Source organism: Azolla caroliniana, unplaced genomic scaffold (genome assembly GCF_043228905.1).
Source record: "Azolla caroliniana isolate FFs.n. ecotype wild unplaced genomic scaffold, voAzoCaro1.0.p SCAF_10, whole genome shotgun sequence".
Classification (NCBI taxonomy): Eukaryota; Viridiplantae; Streptophyta; class Polypodiopsida; order Salviniales; family Salviniaceae; genus Azolla; species Azolla caroliniana.
Genome location: NW_028230445.1, coordinates 14016170 through 14035421, shown reverse-complemented (window position 1 = coordinate 14035421; position 19252 = coordinate 14016170). Strand labels below are relative to the sequence as shown.

The 19252-nt window shown below is 46.0% G+C and overlaps 1 pseudogene; it reads left to right on the top strand.

Moving 5' to 3' along the window:
• Positions 1-18381: 18381 nt before the first annotated feature.
• LOC147859095 (glycine-rich RNA-binding protein 7 pseudogene) lies at positions 18382-18895 on the top strand (annotated as a pseudogene).
• The last annotated feature ends 357 nt before the right edge of the window (positions 18896-19252 follow it).

Genomic DNA, 19252 nt, shown 5'->3' with positions numbered 1-19252 from the left:
TGTGTGCGAGATGCGGATTGGGGTTGAGAGGTCTCATTTGGAGAGATCGTTCCAACTGCGTTGAAAACTTGTTCCATGATGCACGCTGTGGGTATGCAATAAAATAAGGAGGTTCAGAAAATACACAAGCAAAATGAATGCTTGAAATTTTGATTGAAAGAACTTTATCCAAGAAAGTATCTCATGTCTTTACCCCTCTAGACATATGAGATGTGATTCGAGATCCGATAACTATGGTAACACTATGGTGTTTTAAAAACCATGGGGGAAAACATAGCTAAGATGTATTTCTCGGATCTCTATCTTGAGTAATCATGGCGGCTCCCTGAGGCTCAACCATGGTTCTTACATCAATGAAATTTCCTAGATAGCCTTATATTAATGCCAACCCATCATGTATTATATGGTCGAGAAAGTGTATTACGTGAAAAAACAAGTGCACTCACAAGTAATATTCTAGTCTTGCGAGCAATAAGCAAACGTGATGATAAAATGATAAAATAAGGCACTACTCATAAGAGTTAAGTAGTGACGAAAACAAGGGTAAAAAAAAGAACCCATGTGTTACCTACGAAAAAAACAATGTCACAAATAAATGGGAAGTGCAAGGTATGCACATATACATCCCAATATGATTGTTATAACTTGCACAATTGTGACATAAGCCACAAATTGATACAAGTGATGACGGTGTTGTGCGCAAAGATGTAATACTCAAATCCATGAGTAAAACATCAATAAGGGAACTCATATGGTTTTACTCGTTTTCTAAGGCTTGATGATAAGAGTTAAACCTAGATGACCCGTTGAAAAAAATCGTTCAACAAGCCACTCCATACGAAAAAATAGTCTACACGTAAAGGTTACATTAAAATAAACGATGTAAATACTTTATACATGAAAAGGAAGTGGAAAAAGGAGAGTTAATTGTGGGCGGGTAAATAATAATTACTAGAAAATCATATAAGTGAAACACTACTTATGAAATTAAAATTTAATTAGAATAATCAACAATTAGGTGTATGGAATCAAACATGCCCTAAGATACGAAACCCTAGGGTAGTTGACATGCACCTCCTCAAGACCACCACATATCCCTAGAATCGGCCAAGTAATGGCTAATTAAAGAGGAAAGTGGCATATGTAAGTGACATATACCTCGTCAAGGCCACATCATCCCTTAGAATCGGCCAATTGATGGCTAATTAAAAAGGAAAGTGGCATATGTAAGCTACATATACCTTGTCAAGGCCACAACATCCCATAGAATCGGCCAATTGATGGCTTAATAGAGAGTAGAGTGGCATAGGTAGGCAACATACACCTCGTCAAGGCCACATCATCCCTTAGAATCGGCCAAGTGATGGCTCAATAGAGGGGAAGAGTGGTTTACTCAACATCATATGCAAAACGGCCATGAGATAAGCGTGTGCGATTAGAGCAAACACGCTCGACCCAATGCACAAGAATAATTATTATCGTAAGAGTTCAAGAGAGGAGAGAGTGGGATATATATCGCAATATGCAAAAGGCCATGAGTTGAGCGTGTGCGATTAGTGCAAACACGCTCGGCCCGATGCATAATAATAAGTAAAATCGTAGTGTAGTAGGAGGTAGAAAGAAAGAGAATAAAACGTAATACCAATTTGATTCGACCATAAAGAACACATAATAGAAAAAGAGAAGAGATCAAAAAAGAAGAATACCGGGTTTAGAGTGTTGTTTTGATCCTGAGAAGAGCATGACGAGCCTTGTTAGATCCCCCTCGCTCACACGCAAAAAACATCAAAACAACAAAAAAATTGTTAGTAAAAGCTCTGATACCACTGTTAAGAGTCTATTACTAATCAATAGACCAAATCAAGTAAAAAGGAAGAAAATAGATTGGATAGAAGAACCCGTTCCACCCGACCACCCCCGAGCTATGATCTAGACATAGCCAACCTACCACCGACGTCCCATACCGCCGAATATTAGGATGACTAATACCTTGGAAGAGATAAACACGATCGTCGAGACGAAAGCCTAGCCCGCACCACCGGTGTCTACGACAGCAGCCTTCCGACGTGATGATCCCTATGAGGGTAGCTAAGCCTCATATTTATACCTTTTCCTAGGCCCCTTGAATAGATGTGCCTTTCTAAAAGGCTCTCTATTCATTGGTTGTCTAAATCATGATAGTGCATGCACATATCATTCATTCTATCCAATCATTAGTCCCCTTTTTAATAATAGTGAACATACCCTTCACTAATGTAAATATTAGTGACCTACCCTCACCAACGTTATGTGTACATAACACTCCTCCTGCAAGGTATGTAATTCAGTGGCCTGGGAGGTAGGAGCCGGAGCTTGTTACGTCGTGGGCGCGCTGTTCTCAAGCTGCGTAATGCGCGCATGTGGTTTGTGTAACTGCTCTTGGGTTATTTTCACCGTTTTCCATATGTTTTTATTTTTAACCACCATATCTTTGGCGCCCAGGGTGACTTTCACTAACTCCCTATGGACCTCTACTAAGGCCATGTTAAGCAGAGGGAGTTTGATTCCTATGCGGCGAACACCCGCTTTTCGCTTCCTTCCTACCCGTGCTAGGGGTTCTTCGTCTTCACTTTCCGCCATCTGTGTCAGAGCACACTCAATCATCTGTCGCTCGGCGTGCTCTTCGGCCATTCTTTATTATTGGTCGCAACTCGGAAATCAACTCTAGTGTTGTAGTGGCCTTTGTAGGATTGGGGTCTTCAACGCGTGGCGTCGTATCTTGAACCAGTCTGTGACCATCCTTTTTGTCCAAACTCCTACGCTTGGGTTTCGGACTTCAGCGTCCCGTATCTTGCTCGTGTTGGGGCGCCGTTGGTTGTGCTTCCCCGAAGTGAACGCGGTTTGTTTGTAGGTCGTCTTGTGATGGGGCGGCTTTTGTTTCGCGGGGGTTTGCTTCTTCCTCCCATTTCGTCGCTGCTAGGTCAACTAATCTTTGTTTTGCTGACTATGGGGTAGATGTTTGTGACGAGAACTACATGTCCCCTATGCACAACGCTCGGCCACAACCGAGCTTAGAATCATACACAGAAAACGGGAAACGAAATGCACGACACAAAGAAGAGAAGAGTACACAGGATGTTTACGTGGAAAACCCAAACTCAGGAAAAACCACGGCAGCCCACAGGCTGCAAACTATCACTATGTTACAGTGTACAAAAGTAAAGCACCGAGGCAACAACCTCGAGCTTTCTATCTTCGCCACAGGCGGCGGTTACAACAGAGGCAATGACCTCTTCCTCTCTCTCTCTCTCTCTGTACACAGTTACGCGCTCTGATCACTTGCGCCAACAAGAATGACAACACACCTCTAAAAGTTTGCCCTAAGTCATATTTATACTAATATGAATTTTCGGCTATTTACAAATATAGCCACGATGGACTCTCAGAAACATATTTACGAATATGTCTCTTCATCCGGTGAGCACTCCTCACCGGGTCTGCACCATCTGGCTCTCCGTAGCCGGGTACTCCTCATCCGGTTCTCACCGGGTCTGCACCATCCTACTCTCTGTAGCCGGGTACTCCTCATTCGGTTCTCACCGGGTCTGCACCATTTGGCTCTCCGAAGCTGGGTACTCCTCATCCGGTTCTCACCGGGTCTGCAACATCCGGCTCTCCGTAGCCGGGTACTCGTCATCCGGTTCTCACTAGGTCTTCCGTAGCTGGGTATTCCTCATCCGGTTTCGGCCGAGGCCGGTACTGTTCTTCTGACTTCCCATCTAGAAGGGCCTGTTTCCTAATAGTTTGGCGGCCTGTTTTCAGGGCGGGGAAGCCGCGGGGAGGGAATAGTATTGTCAAGTACTGTTGTATGATAGGGCGGAGCTTCTTCCCAGCCTGGAACGCGTGCATGCCCTCCCTTAGTGTTGGCCTCGTAATGACTCCCCAGTCAATGGAGTGTTCCTCGAATGTATCAATGACGATGCCTGCTTTCTGCTTTGGCATCCCGTAGGATTTGGCATGTACGCAACCTACTTCTAGCAAGAATTTTGCCACTTCTTGAAAGAATGGGTTCGGGATGTCCCGTGTCCCGTAGGCCTTCGCGAAGGTTGAATATTCTTCGAAATACTGTTCGAGAGCACCTGCAGGGGGGACTTCGAAGTGCCTTTTGCCGCTCCCAGATAAACCAGCTTCTTCTTGATGTTGGTGGTTGTGATCATGTCGACATTGAGTTTCTTGGCTACTTCGTGTGCATCGGGGTGTGGTGGGGCTTTTGCTACCCGAATGTAGCATTTTAAGCCCTTCTCGTGTAGCCATCGCCGCAGAGCCGGGGAGATAAAGATCGGCATGTCGTCTTGGCGAGATGCGTGGGGAGAGTGACTCGGGGGTAAGGATCGCAAGCTGATCCGTCTGTGGTGGCACAAGGAGGTTGGGGTGCGATGAGAGTGAGAAGAGCAAGTAACTTGGAAATGTATTCTGTGATGTGCAGAGGAACGCTTGTTGGCTTCTTTTTGTGAGTTAGAGATCATGAGTCTGTGAATCATTGTGTGGATGCGTGTGTTCTTTTCTTCTTGGAAAGTGTGCATGCATGAAGTCCCTTTAATAGTCGTGACTGTCCTTTTTCCTTTTTCTTCTTTTTTTCTTTTTTTTCCATTTCATACCTAACGGTTAAGGCTAGGTTTATAGTACATTAATGTTACATATTTACCCGTGGGTCCCATTTACCGGTCATTCGGTAGACCAATCGAAACCCGTTGACTTTTTGACGCAAGAAATCGCCTGCAAGGGTGCCTGATTCGAATGTCCCGTTCTCGGCTCCCATTATCCAGTACGACCCTATCCATCGGAATCGTCGTTTTCCCGACATTTGTCCCATGCTTGTTTGGAAAACTAAGACAACTTTCCCAACTTTAAAGTGTTTCTCATTGGTGCCATGGTGCCAGTCTACGAATGCCTTCCACCGCCACTGCTCGTGCTCGAGGATCGCCATGCTCCGGACCCTAGCTTCGCCTAATTCGAGTAGTTGTTGTAACCGAATTTGCTCAGATTGGCCCTCGGACAGCCATTCGCGGACCTGTATGTGTAAGCTTGGTATCTAAAACTCGATAGGCATTACGGCTTTTAGCCTGAATGCCAGCTGGAATGGTGTTGATTGGACGTTGCTCTTGAAGCTCATGCGGTATGCCCATAGGGTGCCGCGCAGATTCGTGTCCTAATTAGTGCGGTTGTCATTGACGATCTTTTTCAAGATATTCTGAAGTGTTTTGTTCGTCGACTCCGTTATACCATTCGTCCAAGGGTAATGCACCATACTCTTTTTGTGAACCATGGTGTAATGTTGCGTGAGATCAGAAATGACCATATTCAAGAAATGGCTTCCTTGATCGCTAATGAGCTCGATCAGATAGCCAAAACGGCACCAAATCTGCTCATACAAAATTTTTGTCGTAGAAGCCGCGGTGTTATCTCATAATGCTTTTGCCTCCACCTATTTCGTACAATAATCTGTGGCTACTACGATATATTTGTTTCCCGTATAGGCCGATGCTGGGGTAAAAGGTCCGACGAAATCGAGACCCTTTTTTTGGAAAGGTTCAAGTAGAAGCACTGGCTAGTGGGGCATCCGTGCTAGCTCTGTCGATTGGCCCATTCGCTGGCAAAGGTCACACTCTTGTTAGTACATGTACGCATCCCTTTGCGTAGTTGGCTACCACATACATGCTTAACACACTTTCTGGGCCGTAACATCCTTTGCGTAGTGGCCCCTTGCTGTACCATAGTGAGCTTCTTGTAATACCGCATTTTTCTCGTCCTGTTGTACACCTCTCTGCCAGATGCCATCACTTCAACTAGGCCGAAATTCCGGCTCTGCAACGCGAGCCTTTTCTTTTCATCCATTCTTAGTTGTAGTGGTGGCAGTCCCGTGCTCAAGAAGTACGTCATTTCTATTAGCCACCTACCAGGGAAATTCTTGTCGTCTTTTGGCGTCTTGAAAATCCTCGTGTCTGGGTATTGTTTCATTGCCATGATCTATCCTACTTAGATAATCTGCTACTACGTGTTGTGTCCCTGGCCGATGCTGAATCTCGAATTCAAATTCCTGTAATAACATCCATCTGGCTCGTTTCCCAGTTAATGACTATATAGCGACGAGGTACAATAATGGGGCGTGATCCACGTGAAACGTGAATTTTTTACCTAACAAATAATGTCGAGATTTATTGACGCTGTAGATCATACCTAGAGCTTCGCGCTCCGTCGCCGAATAGTTACGTTCTACATCTGATAATTTGCGGCTAGAATAATATACCGGCCGGTACTAGCTAGGCTCGGTGAACTGCATAAGTGCGCTGCCGATTGCTTTGTTGGAGGCAACGACAAATACATGGAATGGCTTAGACCAATCTGGAGGCTGGACTACAGGTGCTTGTGTCAGTATCACTTTTAGTGCTTCGTACGCCTTATCCTCCGTTGTCCTCCATTTGTATGATGTGTGGTGCACCGCGGTGTCGCATTGTTACGCGCGTACGTGTAGAAAGGGGCGGGACCACGGGGGTCTTGGACCAAGGAGCGAGAGAGAGAGAGAGAGAGAGAGAGAGAGAGAGAGAGATTCACCGACACGTAGAAGCGAGAGAAGAGATATAGAACGTAACACTTAACTATAATGACAAAGATTACAAACTCCGACAGTTACAACCGACAAAGCGGCGACGGGCCCGACACGGGGACCCTACTCACGAACACCGATGACAGTGACACGACTCAAAGGAACAAAAGGGGAAAGGGAGCAATGTTGTCCACGAAGCAGAGGCAGCGACCTCCCGACACCCGTAGAGAGTGACGATTCCCAGTCGAAGAGAGAGCTCCACCTTCCGTTCTCCAGCGTGCGGCTTAGTATTTACACCCACTGGTTCGTGTACAAAATGTCAAGTCACGCGTCCATCTGTGTAAGGGCCGGTTTACGCGCTTTCTCTCCGATTTCGCCTATGGCCGGTTTTCTTCACGACATCCACCCCCACCAAACCGCGCATCCACCAGTATGCGCCACAGACAGGTAGATATCGAAGAAACCCAGCCTCACTCGTTGCTCTCCGATTCTCCGCCGGACCCGAACTGATCGTCGTTGTCGCTCCCGCTCGCAGGCTCTGGCTCGTCTTCGAACCGCTTATTGAACGCTTTGATCCGCTTTCCAGCAACCGGCACCGCTAACCGTGTCCCGTCGAGTTCCGCGAGGTGGTACGTGCCGTTGCCGTTCGCGCTCGTCACCATGTAGGGCCCGAACCATCTCCTAGCAAACTTTCGCACTGCCTTGTGCTGATTGTCGAGGCTACTGTCGTATACCAAGACCTAGTCGCCTTCCTCGATCTTCTTTGGTCGCAACCGATGCGTCTAGTTGAACCAAGTCTTGTTCCGCTCCCTTGCTGTTCGTAGCCTTTCCTTCGCCTGTATCACGTCCTCCAGCCTCCGCTCGAGTTGCCGAATCCGCGCCGCCAGCAACTCCTCCCGGCTCATTTTGTCCTTCCAATCTACCGCCACCCACGAAGAAACCGTCCGTTCCACCGGCATGATCGGCTTTTGTCCGTACATTAGCTCCGCCGGCATAAACCCTGTCACCGAACTATGCGTAGTCCGGTCCGCCCATAGCGCGTAAGGAAGGAGTCGCGGCCAATTCCCGACCTGCCCACCGCATGCACGCACCAACGCCTTTACAATCGGTCCATGCTCACGTTCCACCTTTCCGTTCGCCTCTGGATTGTACGCCGTGGTGAGGGAAAGTTCGACGCCTAGCCGATCGAACAGATCCTCGGCCTCCTGCGCATCAAGCTCTCTCCGGTCCGCCACGATCCTCCCGACACACCCGTACCGACACACTACTTCTTCGATCAAGAACCGGCATACCGCCGCGGTTGTCTTGCTTTGTAGTGCACGACCTTCCACCTGGTTCATTAAGTCTTCCCGTGCAAGCACCAGGTATCGCATCTGTCCTACCCCCATCGGCATCGTCACCAAGTCCACCATCCACTTGAAATGGACCGTAGGCGGGTAGGTTGGGTGTAGCTTATCCCGGTGTCGGACTACGGAGTGCACCTGACAGCTTTCGCAAGTCGTTACGAACCGATGCACGTCCTGGTATAGCCCCAGCCACCAATACTTCTCCTTCAGCTTCTCGAACGTGGCCCACGTTCCACGGTGTCCGGCCCATGGGCTCTCGTGGAATGCCACCAGTAGTTTCCCCTGTTCTTCTTTCTTTGCCACTACTCAGAGTGGGATGCCCACTTCTCTTCTTTGGGTGCTTCCATATGCACCCGTCCCGTAGGAAGAATCGGTACGCCTTCCTCCGTATCTGGCTCGCCTCCTCTCTCGCCCATGCTGCGTCCAGTGTCATCGTCCGTAGGAACCTCCCGATTTGGAGCCACTCCCCGTTGTACCTGCTTTCGTCAAATTCCTTAAGCGCCGGAGTATTCCCTTTCCTCGTCGTTACGTTAGCCGACCCGAAGAAGTCCTCACCGACTTCTTCGTCTTCCGAAACCATGTCATCTTCGTCGTTGAACCTTTCCCTCGAAAGCATGTCGGCCATGGCGTTGTCCTTTCCGAAGATGTGTCGTATCTCCGGGTTCAGGGACTTAATGTATGCTATCCACCGGAGCATTGCTAGGTCCGGCGTTGCACATCCGGAAAACATGCCGAGTATCGGCAGGCAGTCCGTCTCGATAATCACCTCCGTCCCGATCAGATAATCCTTGTCGGCCTTGACCGCCAAAACGACACCCCAAAGTTCGCACTTAACTTGGGCGTACCCTCGTTGCCGCTCGCTCAATACCTTCGCCCCGAACCGGATCGGGAATCGTACGCCGCCCTTGTCCTCTTGACTGATTACCCACCCGATCCCGGTCGGGTTGGTGTCCACCGTTACGCAGATGGGAACATCCTTGTCGTAAACCGCTTTACAGAGAGCCAGCGCTGCCGTAAGCGCCTCTTTTAGTCTCTGAACCGACTCCGTGTGCTCCGTCCTCCACTCAAAGCTACGCCCCTTCTTCAATAGTCCGTAGAGGGGGTTCTGCGACATGTGTGTAGTGCGGGATCCAGATCTGGTAGAACGCTGTCGCGTTGCTACGCGCGTGCGTGGCGAAAGGCGGGACCACGGGGGTCTTGGACTAGGGAGTGACGGAGCGTAGGAAGTCGTACTTCACCGTTTCCGGGGCATCCCTGAAGCACACCGGAAGCAACCGAAGGGAGAGAGAGAAAGAGAGGGAGCGTGCGCTTGACACCAACTCAAGCACACACACGCACACACAGGCCGACCCGACTCACACCCTTATGCACAGGAAACGCAGGAAAGGGGAACACCAAAAACACCCGCACAAACACCGGACCCCAACAGAGACATGAATACGCACAGACAGACACAAATGTATATATATGAATGGAAGAATACATTCCAGGCTTCGTGCCGGACCAAGGTAGGTTACAACAGTCGTCTGCTGTCAAGCCGCCGTCGGGGAGCTCTCGGCTTGTCGCGCCGAGCGGGGTCTTGCACAGGAGGCCGAACTGAAGCAAAACCCGAAGCGAACACAAAGGGGGGGGGGGGGGGGGGGAGAAGAAGAAGAAGAAATGTAACTAACCCTAAATCTAACGGTGTCGCGAAAATACGACAAGGATACGTGAACGTTGAGGCAAGACCCCGGGGCCTTTGTCTAGAGGATATCAAATTCGTGTATTTATGTACTAAGAATTAACTGAAATGAGAAAGATTAACAAATTTCATTAATAAAAGGGAAAGAAAGATTACAATGAATCCCAAGATTGGGATTACAAAAGTTTTATCTTATGGAGATGATTAGAATAATAGATTAGAGGAAATAAGAGATTATGATTCTTGAGTGATATGGCTTTGACAAGGAATTTTGGATTTTGAGAGATTGCTTCCGTATAGAAATTATGGTTTACTTGAGAGATAACTTCCGTAGGGAAGATTAGGGTTCTTGGCTTCGATAAGATAAGAGAGCTCCCAAAGAAAAGAAAAAAAATTTAGATAATATGGAGAGTGAGACCTAGTGTAGGAAAAAAAATGGAATAAATATCGAGTTCTCCCTTAATCATAGGCTTTCCACTTTTTGTTACATGGCCTCTACTTTTAGTTGCCTAGCTTTTTCTTTTTGTTGCATGTGACTGTCCACATGACCTTTACTTTTTCCATGCACTCCTTCTTTAGTTGCTTGCGTCCACATGGCCTTTACTTTAGTTCTCTTCACTTTACTTTAGTTTGTTGCATGATCCAATCTTTCGTCCGTCCGCGTCCAAACTCGTCCGGTAGCCGGTTCCATTTTGCTTGCCGGTCGGTTCCGGTTCCGATTTTGCTTGCTGGCCGATTTTGGTTCCAGTTTTGCTTGCCGGCCGGTTCCGGTTGTGTTGCCGGTTGTGGTTCCGGTTTGCTTGCCGGTTCCGGTTCCGGTTTTGCTTTTCGGCAGGTTCCGGTTTGCTTGCCGGTTCCGGTTTTGCTTGCCGGCAGGTTCCGGTTTGCTTGCCGGTTCCGGTTCCGGTTTTGCTTGCCAGCCGGTTCCGGTTTGCATACCCGTTCCAGTTCCAGAGGGTTAATTCAGTGTTCTTCTACGGCAGCATGTGAGAGAGGCTTTAGTCGCCTAAATCTAATAAAAAATAAGTTTAGAAATAGGCTAAAAACCAATGCGGTTGATGCATTGATACGAATATCTATTGAAGGACCTGAATTAGAAGAACATGACTTCAATGCCAGCATTTTGTTGTGGCGAGAAAGCAAGGCATATCGTCATATTTTTACAGGTACTTCTCATGAGCATGATGATGACATCGAGGACTTCATAGAAGATATAGATTGAAATTTTGTAAATGTGATCTATTTTGTTTTGGAACTTTATATATATTAGCTCTAATTTGATCTAATATGTTGTTAATGCTAGTTTACAAAGTTTCGAAAAGTGAATTTTGTTTACAAAGTTAGTACATTTTTTGATAAATATATATATTTAGTTTTTGGGCTCCAATTTTTTGTGATTGATTTGATGTGGTATTGCACTAGAATTTTATTTATTTATTTGGTATGCGTTAAAAAAAATTTCAACATTTCCGGTTGACATTGTCGCTAATAGGAACGTGGCCGGCTGAGATTTTAACATTCCGGTTAGGTTCATAAGAAGCAGGAAAATTTCCGGTAGGGCCTAGAGACTTTGCCCAACACTGGTTATAAGTATTCGTTTTATTTTTAATAAATAAATAAAATAAAATAAAGGCTCATTAATTTCTCACTTTTTATTCCCTCAAAATTTATAGATATTTTTATTTTGACATTAAAAATAGTACTTCAAACTAATCATATCATCAAAGTTTCATACTAATCATATTGGTATAATAAATATAAAAATATTCGTTTTTTAAAAATTTATTAATTAATAGATTAATTAAAATAAGTTTCATAAACTCTCTTGACACTATAATTATTAATGAATAATTGTTCTTTTTTGGTGAAATAAATTTATTTAAATAAATAAATAAATATTTTATATTTATTTTGCAAAACGAATGGTTTTCTAATATTCTTGGGGTCATTTCGTATTCTCGAATATTGAGAATATTGCGCATGGAGAATATCACGCATGTGTCAATCTATGTATACACATATGTACATACATATATTCATTCAACATGTAATGGATCCAATATACACATCTAAACTTACACACATGCCATATATACAATTCATATAACACATGCAATACAATACATATATGTACATATATACACACTATAAAGAATAGCGTGCGGAAGCAATAGAAAACCGAACACAGAAACACAGGTTTAATGGAGAGCTTGAATATACATAGTATGGGGGAGAGAGAGAGAGAGAGACACACACACACACAATTCAAAAATACTACTCAATCTGTACATAGGATGTGCTCAATGAGCACTTTTATACAAGTCCATACGGACTGACAGAAGTACTAACGCATACTTCAATACTAAAAAATGAGCTCTACACTAACTCCCAAAATATATTCCTACACGGAATATCATTCCAACGGCCTTGCGGTTTACGCACCGTTACGCCTTCTCATTGCGCACCGGTCTACGCACCTGGTTTACGCATCGGTCCGGCCTAACCGATCAATCCCAACCGATCCGGTTCTTGGCTTGCACAGCCAATCCGGCCAATGTTGAGCTTGTAACTCAATAGTCCCCCTCAAGCTCAACTTGAGGTTCCATCCGCTCTTCCGGATCTACGCTGTAGTTCCTTCTGGCTTCACGCCTTGCTCGCGCTCCTCGACCTGTTCGATTCCGCTCGCCTCGACCCTTCCGGTCGGCTTGTCTACTCACACGGCCCTTCTCAGCTTCCTTGTTGTTGCGGTGTTGGTGCCTCTTATGCTGCCTTCTATTCTGCTTGGCCCTTGGTTGATTCAGCGTTGTCGTGCCTTTCGGCTCCGGATCGTTGCGTGAGTCGGGTGGGAACCACAGAGGTCTTGGACTAGGAGAAAGGAGTTCGTGAGATAGAGATTAATTATGAGTAAATAGCAAAGAGAAAGATAAGAAACTCGTGAATCACACGAGTATACTATATTAATTGGTACTTAGGGTGTTAAGAGAGAAGTAGATGTATAAATCGTGAATCCCACGAATAATTTTTCTATTGATTAATTCTTAATCCAAATAATCAACAACCCTTTACATATTTCTCTCCTCCTTATATAAGGAAGGAAGAGCTAAGCATGGCTTCATGCTTTTTTATTTTTACAAAAAGTGTTCATGTCCACTAAATGTGCATGTGATGCTTTTTTATTTCCTAAGTATAGGGCTCATGCACGCTAGATGTGCATGAGTTATTTTTAGTGTCTCGTCTTTTTCATATATTAAAAAAATACACGATTTACCTTTTAATAAAGGTATGCATAAATAAAGGTCTTATACGTATTAAATCTATATTTAAAATACTTAAGATAATTTAATGTAATGGTAAGGTTGGGGTTTGTCAACGTGGAGGTGTAGAGTTCGAATCACGCCCTGCGCAGTAGTGAGTATTTCCTTTCTTTTTACATTTATGTCTCTTTATCCGGCTCTTCCTTGCCGGTATGCCGTTTTCTTCCTTGCCGGTATGCCGTTTTCCTCCTTACCGGTATGCCGTTTTCTTCCGGTTCTCACCGAGCACTCCATTCTCTATCCGGAGGGACAAAAATATAATTTCCGCATAGTGTGCAACCTACACTACGACAGCGTATCCGAATCAAACATCTGAACTGACTCGGCTTCCTCCGATCGGTTTTCACTCTCGTCCGAGTTGGTTGTCTCCAACTCGTCTTCAGTCTTCTCGCCCTTGATGGCTTCGTCTCCCCTACGCTTGGTTGGCTTAGGCTCTTTCTTTCGACTGCTCCCCTTATGTCCGCTTTCGGAATCTTCCACAGATCCGCCCTCAGTTTCTTCAGCCGATCCGAAATCGAATTCGTCATCCGACTCGGCGTCGTAGTTTTTGCGATCATGGGCAGTTTTTGCCCAATCGGCATCCGTATAGCTAACCAACTATTCAGCTACGCCTGCATGATACAACAACGCCATGTCTTTCGTGCCGCTGACATATCGCAATATCCTTTGTGCGCATTGAAAGTGTTTTGCCGTAGGCTGTGACATAAATTGACTGATTAAGCCGACCGGGTAGCTAAGATCCGGCCAAGTAATCGTCAAATAGATGAGGCTTCTGACAATTTTTCAAAACCATGTCGAGTCGCACACCTTTCCCAACTGGAAGAGCATGTTGAGCATGTAATGATGTTGATTGATCAATATGCCCTTGGGGGTGCGAATCACTTTGATCCCAAGGAAGTAATGAAGGTCTCCAAGATCCTTCATGTCGAATGATGCCGCAAGTTGAGACTTTACACGACGAATTTCGTTCAGGTTGGCACCGGCGATGATTAAATCATCACCATATAACAGAAGGCTTACCAGGCCATGTTGACCTTGCCGAACAAATAATGAAGAGTCAGACTTCGATGTCGAAAACCCCATCTTACGCAATCGTTGCGTAATCTTTGCGTTCCAAGCTCGCAAGGCTTGCTTGAGTCCGTAAAGTGACTTCTTCAGCCGGCAGACTTCCGAACTATTCTGTTCGGATAGAAATCCAGGGGGTTGTACTATGTACACCTATTCCTCAAGATCACCTTGCAGGAACACATTCTTTACATCCATCTGATGTAAGTGCCACCCCTTTCCTGCAGCTACCGCAAGCAAAACATGGACGGTCGTCATCTTTGTGACTAGTGCAAACGTCTCATCGTAGTCGATGCCATCTTGTTGCGCGTAGCCTTTTGCTAGTAATCGGGCCTTGTATCGGTTGACAGAGCCGTCCGTGTTGTATTTGACTTTGTACACCCACCTACATCCGATCGGCTTCACACCTTTCGGTGTGTCAACTAGGTCCCAGGTTTCATTTTCAGCCAATGCGCGCATCTCTTCCTCCATCGCGGCACACCAATTCGCATCTTTCGCCGCTTCTGCGTAGCTCTCCGGCTCACGTACTTCCGCTACACGAGTCATGTACGCATAGTGATGCGCCATGTACTCGTTGTAACCGAACCGCACAACAGGGTTCTTCTGGCGGGTAGATCGGCGTAATTTCTCATTAGCCAATGTTGAGGATTTCTTGGCCGACGCGGACTTCGCTCTCGAAGACCTGTCATCACTTCCCTCGGAGTCGGACTCGCGTCGATCCGACTTGTTCCTATCCGTGTCGTAATCCAACACCTTCTTCTTCCCTTTTTCCTTACGCGTAAGTCTTCTCCTCGGCTTCCTGCGCGGGGAATGCACGATCGAGTCTCCACTATTCGCCGGCTCTTCATGGGACTGGTCGAACCGACTCAGTCGTCCATTCGGTCCGCTTAACCGAAACGAAATCGGACTCTCTTTGCGGGTCCCGATTTTAGGATCATCCATAGGCATCTCGGCCTCGCTGACCTCATCGTCAGAACTTGGATTGGAGATGATGTCAGGAGTCGAAGGCAAATATCAGGACGCGGACTCGTCAAAGAAAACATCGCGGCTTACGCGCGCTTGTTTGGTGCGAGGGTTATAACACTTATAACCCTTCTGCTCGTCCGAGTAGCCGACCAAGATACACTTCTCGGCTTTCGTGTCCAATTTCCTCCGCTTCTCCTTTGGTACATGCACATATGCAATGCTACCGAAAACTCTTAAGTGTCGCAAATTCTGCTTCATTAAGAAGTATAGCTCATGTGCCGACACTTTTTTTCCGATCCGATTCTAGATGTATACCGTGGTTCATACCGCCTCGGCCCAATAGAACTTGGGCAAGCTCTTCTCCTCCAGCATTGCCCGCGCCGCTTCCACAACCGACCGATTTTTCCTTTTGGCCACGCTGTTTTGCTCCGGCGTATATCTGCAACTGAATTCGCATCGAATTCCCATCTATTGTAGATACCTGTTGAATTGACCGGAAAAGTACTCTTTTCTACCAATCCGACCGTAGGCACCTAATCTTTCTTCCTGTTTCCCTTTCGATGAAACTCTTGAGGTCTCGGAAATAGTCGAAGACTTCACTCTTCTTCTCAATGAGGTAGATCCACATGTGCCGCGTATAGACGTCGATGAAGAAGATGAAATATCGACTCCCGCCAAGACTAACGTTCTGTGCGGGCCCCCAGACATCTGAATGTATCAAGTCCAGTTTATTCCGGCCTTAGTTACGTTCGTTGGGGAAAGGAAGTCGGTGTTGCTTCCCTAGCTAGCAGGCTTCACAAATTCGTGCCTTCCGGCCACTAAATTTTGGCAATCCGAACACCACCTGTTTCAATTGCAGGTCTTGAAGCCGTTGATAGTTGATGGTAGCCTATCCGCTTGTGCCATAAGTTGATATCCGACTCGACTTTTTGTCCTTTCGCAAACATTGTGGTGCCACCGTGACTAGAGTCGAGGATAAACATCCTCCCGTCTCTGCGCCCTTGCGTAACAACTCGGCCTTCTTCCTTGATGAAGCACCCGAGATGCGTGAACCGGACTTGCATCCCCTGGTCGACAATCTGCCCGACCGACACCAGATTCTTTGTGATTTTCGGGACGTGTAACACATTCATGAGTTTCCCTTTCTGTCCGACATGGCTAAGGGGAACTTCTCTAACATTCGCGATCAGATGCGGAGTGTCGTCTCCGGTTGCGACTACTCTCGGTTGCATCGGTTTTGTCAAGGTATGAGAACCACTCCTTGTGGCACGTCATGTGGTTTGACGCGCCGGAGTCGACGTACCACACCTCATCCAATTTCCGGATGGACTTCTTCATCGAGTTTGCTTCGTGTCTCGTCACAAAGGCTGACCCTTTTCCAGCTTTTCCGAATCCTTCGACGTAGTGCGATCGTTGCCGATTACCCTTGTCAGTTTGTCCGGAACCTTATCCGGATCCGGTCCTCTCCAAATCGGCGCACTTCTTCCAGCACTAGCTCTCCTTGTGGCCTTTCTTGCCACAGCACCAGCATTCCACGACGGATTTCCCATGTCGGTTCTCGTCGCCTTGACTCCCCCTGTTTCCGGAGGGTTCAGAATTGTTGTCGGCATCACTTCGGTGCCTTCTTCCTTGATCCCATCGGCCGCCTCCATTGCGCACTGACTCGTCTCTTCCGTGATGACCATGGGGCCTATCTCTCTCCGTGTACAACATCTTGCTGTTGGCATGCGTGCTCGTTGACGCACCCGCGTGGTTCTCCTTTATAAGGAGTATCGACTGTAGGTCGAAAAATGACGACGTATTCTCTCATGTACACACAACAGTTCGGAATGCTCTGAACTTCAACGCCAGTCCCCCGGAACAGATCTGCACCATCTCACCTTCCTCGACGTTCACATCGATAGAGGCTAAGGAGTCACATATCTCTTTGATCTTCGAGGTGTAATCCGCCACCGACAAGTCGTGTTGCGTAGGTTGCTCAGCTCCTGTCAAAGTTGAAGCTTCCTGGCTATAGTACTTGCGGCGAAAATCTTCTTCAGATTTCCCCAAGAATCTTTCGGCGTTTTTACATCCCGAATGTAGCTTAGGAGTTGTTCGTCCACACAAGACGCGAAGCAGTACAGTACTCTGCTCGGCGACTGTTCCCACGTCGGGAAATCTCTGTGTCGATTTGAGTGCTGTGTCATTTGCTCCCTCAACATAGCTCCAGTAACCGTGCCCGAGCAGATACTGGTGCATCTTGTAGGACCAAGACGCGTAGTTGTTTCTATTGAGCTTCTCTGTCGGAAGCAAGCTAGCCATGCCTCTATCCATCGGTTTTACCTGTTCTTCTTGGTTGGTTTTCTTTTCAAGCTATGTCGGCTACAGAGGTTCTCAACCCTTGCGCTCTGATACCATGTAAAGAATAGCGTGCGGAAGCAATTGAAAACCGAACACAGAAACACAGGTTTAATGGAGAGCTTGAATATACACAGTACGCAGGAGAGACACACAGAGAGAGAGAGAGACACACACACACACAATTCAAAAATACTACTCAATCTGTACATAGGATGTGCTCAGTGAGCACTTTTATACAAGTCCATATGGACTGATAGAAGTACTGGTGCATACTTCAATGCTCATAAATGAGCTCTACACTAACTCCCAAAATATATTCCTACGCGGAATATCTTTCCAACGGCCTTGCGGTTTACGCACCACTACAGCTTCTCATTGCGCATCGGTCTACGCACCCGGTTTACCCACCGGTCCGGCCTAGCCGATCGATCCCAACCGATCCAGTTTTGGGCTTGCACAGCCAATCCGGCCAATGTTGAGCTTGTATCTCAACACACACATCCCATACATACAATGCATATGTATATACAATAGATACATCGTACAATTAATACAATACAATATGTACATACATACACACTTACATATGTACACGTATCACATACATATATATACATGCAATACAATACACATGCATGTATATATAGAATAGAAACACACATATATACACATGTATGTACGCATACACATATGTATATAGAACATACACTCACATAACACACACATACATATGCACATGCCATACGAATAATACATACAAATGACAATACATCATATGCACATGTACAGAACATACACACACATAGCACATACATACATATGCACATGCCATACATACAACACATGGAGTACAAGACATACATATGTACATGTATAGAGTATAACACACACACACAAATATACATATCCACATACATATATATGCACATGTATAGAACACTCTTTTTAAAACGCCTCTCAAAGGGATGCTAATTGTTTTAAAAAAATGGGGGAAGAAAGGGGAGGAGATTATATATGTGAGGTGTTTTAGTAAAAATTGGGGAGAAAAAGGAGAGAGAGAGAGAGAGAGAGAGACTCTTTGTCTCCTCTTGCACCCCCCTCCCCATCTCAAAGCTTCCATGGCCGTTGTAGATCTCGGGTATTGCTACTTCATTGGAGGTCTCGCATGGACCACCGATGATCGCAAGATATTTCGGCAAAGTTGTCAACTCCAAGGTTATCAATGACCATGAAACGGGACGATCACGAGGCTTTGGCTTTGTGACATTCTCTGATGAGCAAGCGATGACAGGTGTGATTGAGTCGACGAATGGAAAAGAGCTCGATGGAAGGAACATTACTGTGGACTAAGCTCAGGCAAGATTGGGTGGGGGTGATGGAGGCTATCGTGCCTCCAATGGAGGTGGTGGTTCACAATATAACAGGGAGAGATCAGATGGAGGAAATGGTGGATAGTGGTTGTGGTTGTGCCGGTGGCTATAATGATACCAATGGTGGTGGAAATGGTGGCTATGGTAGTAGCAATCGCAGTCGTGGTTATAGTGGGGGTAATAAAAGGTATTCAAGCGGTGGCTCGGATTCACAGAATTGGAGGAAGTAAATTGAGAGAGAGAGAGAGCACCATGAGCATGATCGACCTCCTCTTCGAAGTAGTCCTCAAGCAAGCAAGCAAGGATGTGCAAGACAAGCTAGAAGAAGGCTCGTCGAGAGATTTTTGTTTTTTACATTGATTTCTCCATTGTTCTCTATATAATCTTGAAATGCTTAGGATTGCTAATTTTGTAAACAAAACATTGATTTTAAGAATTATTTGGTTTTGTTTTCTTCAAGAATTTGGTTTTGTTTTGATTTTAAGAATTTCTGAATTGATTTTTACAATCTTGCATCTCGAAATTGTATTATAACAACTTTTTCTTTTGCTGAAATTTTATTGTTCTTTTTTTGTTTCTTTTTATTT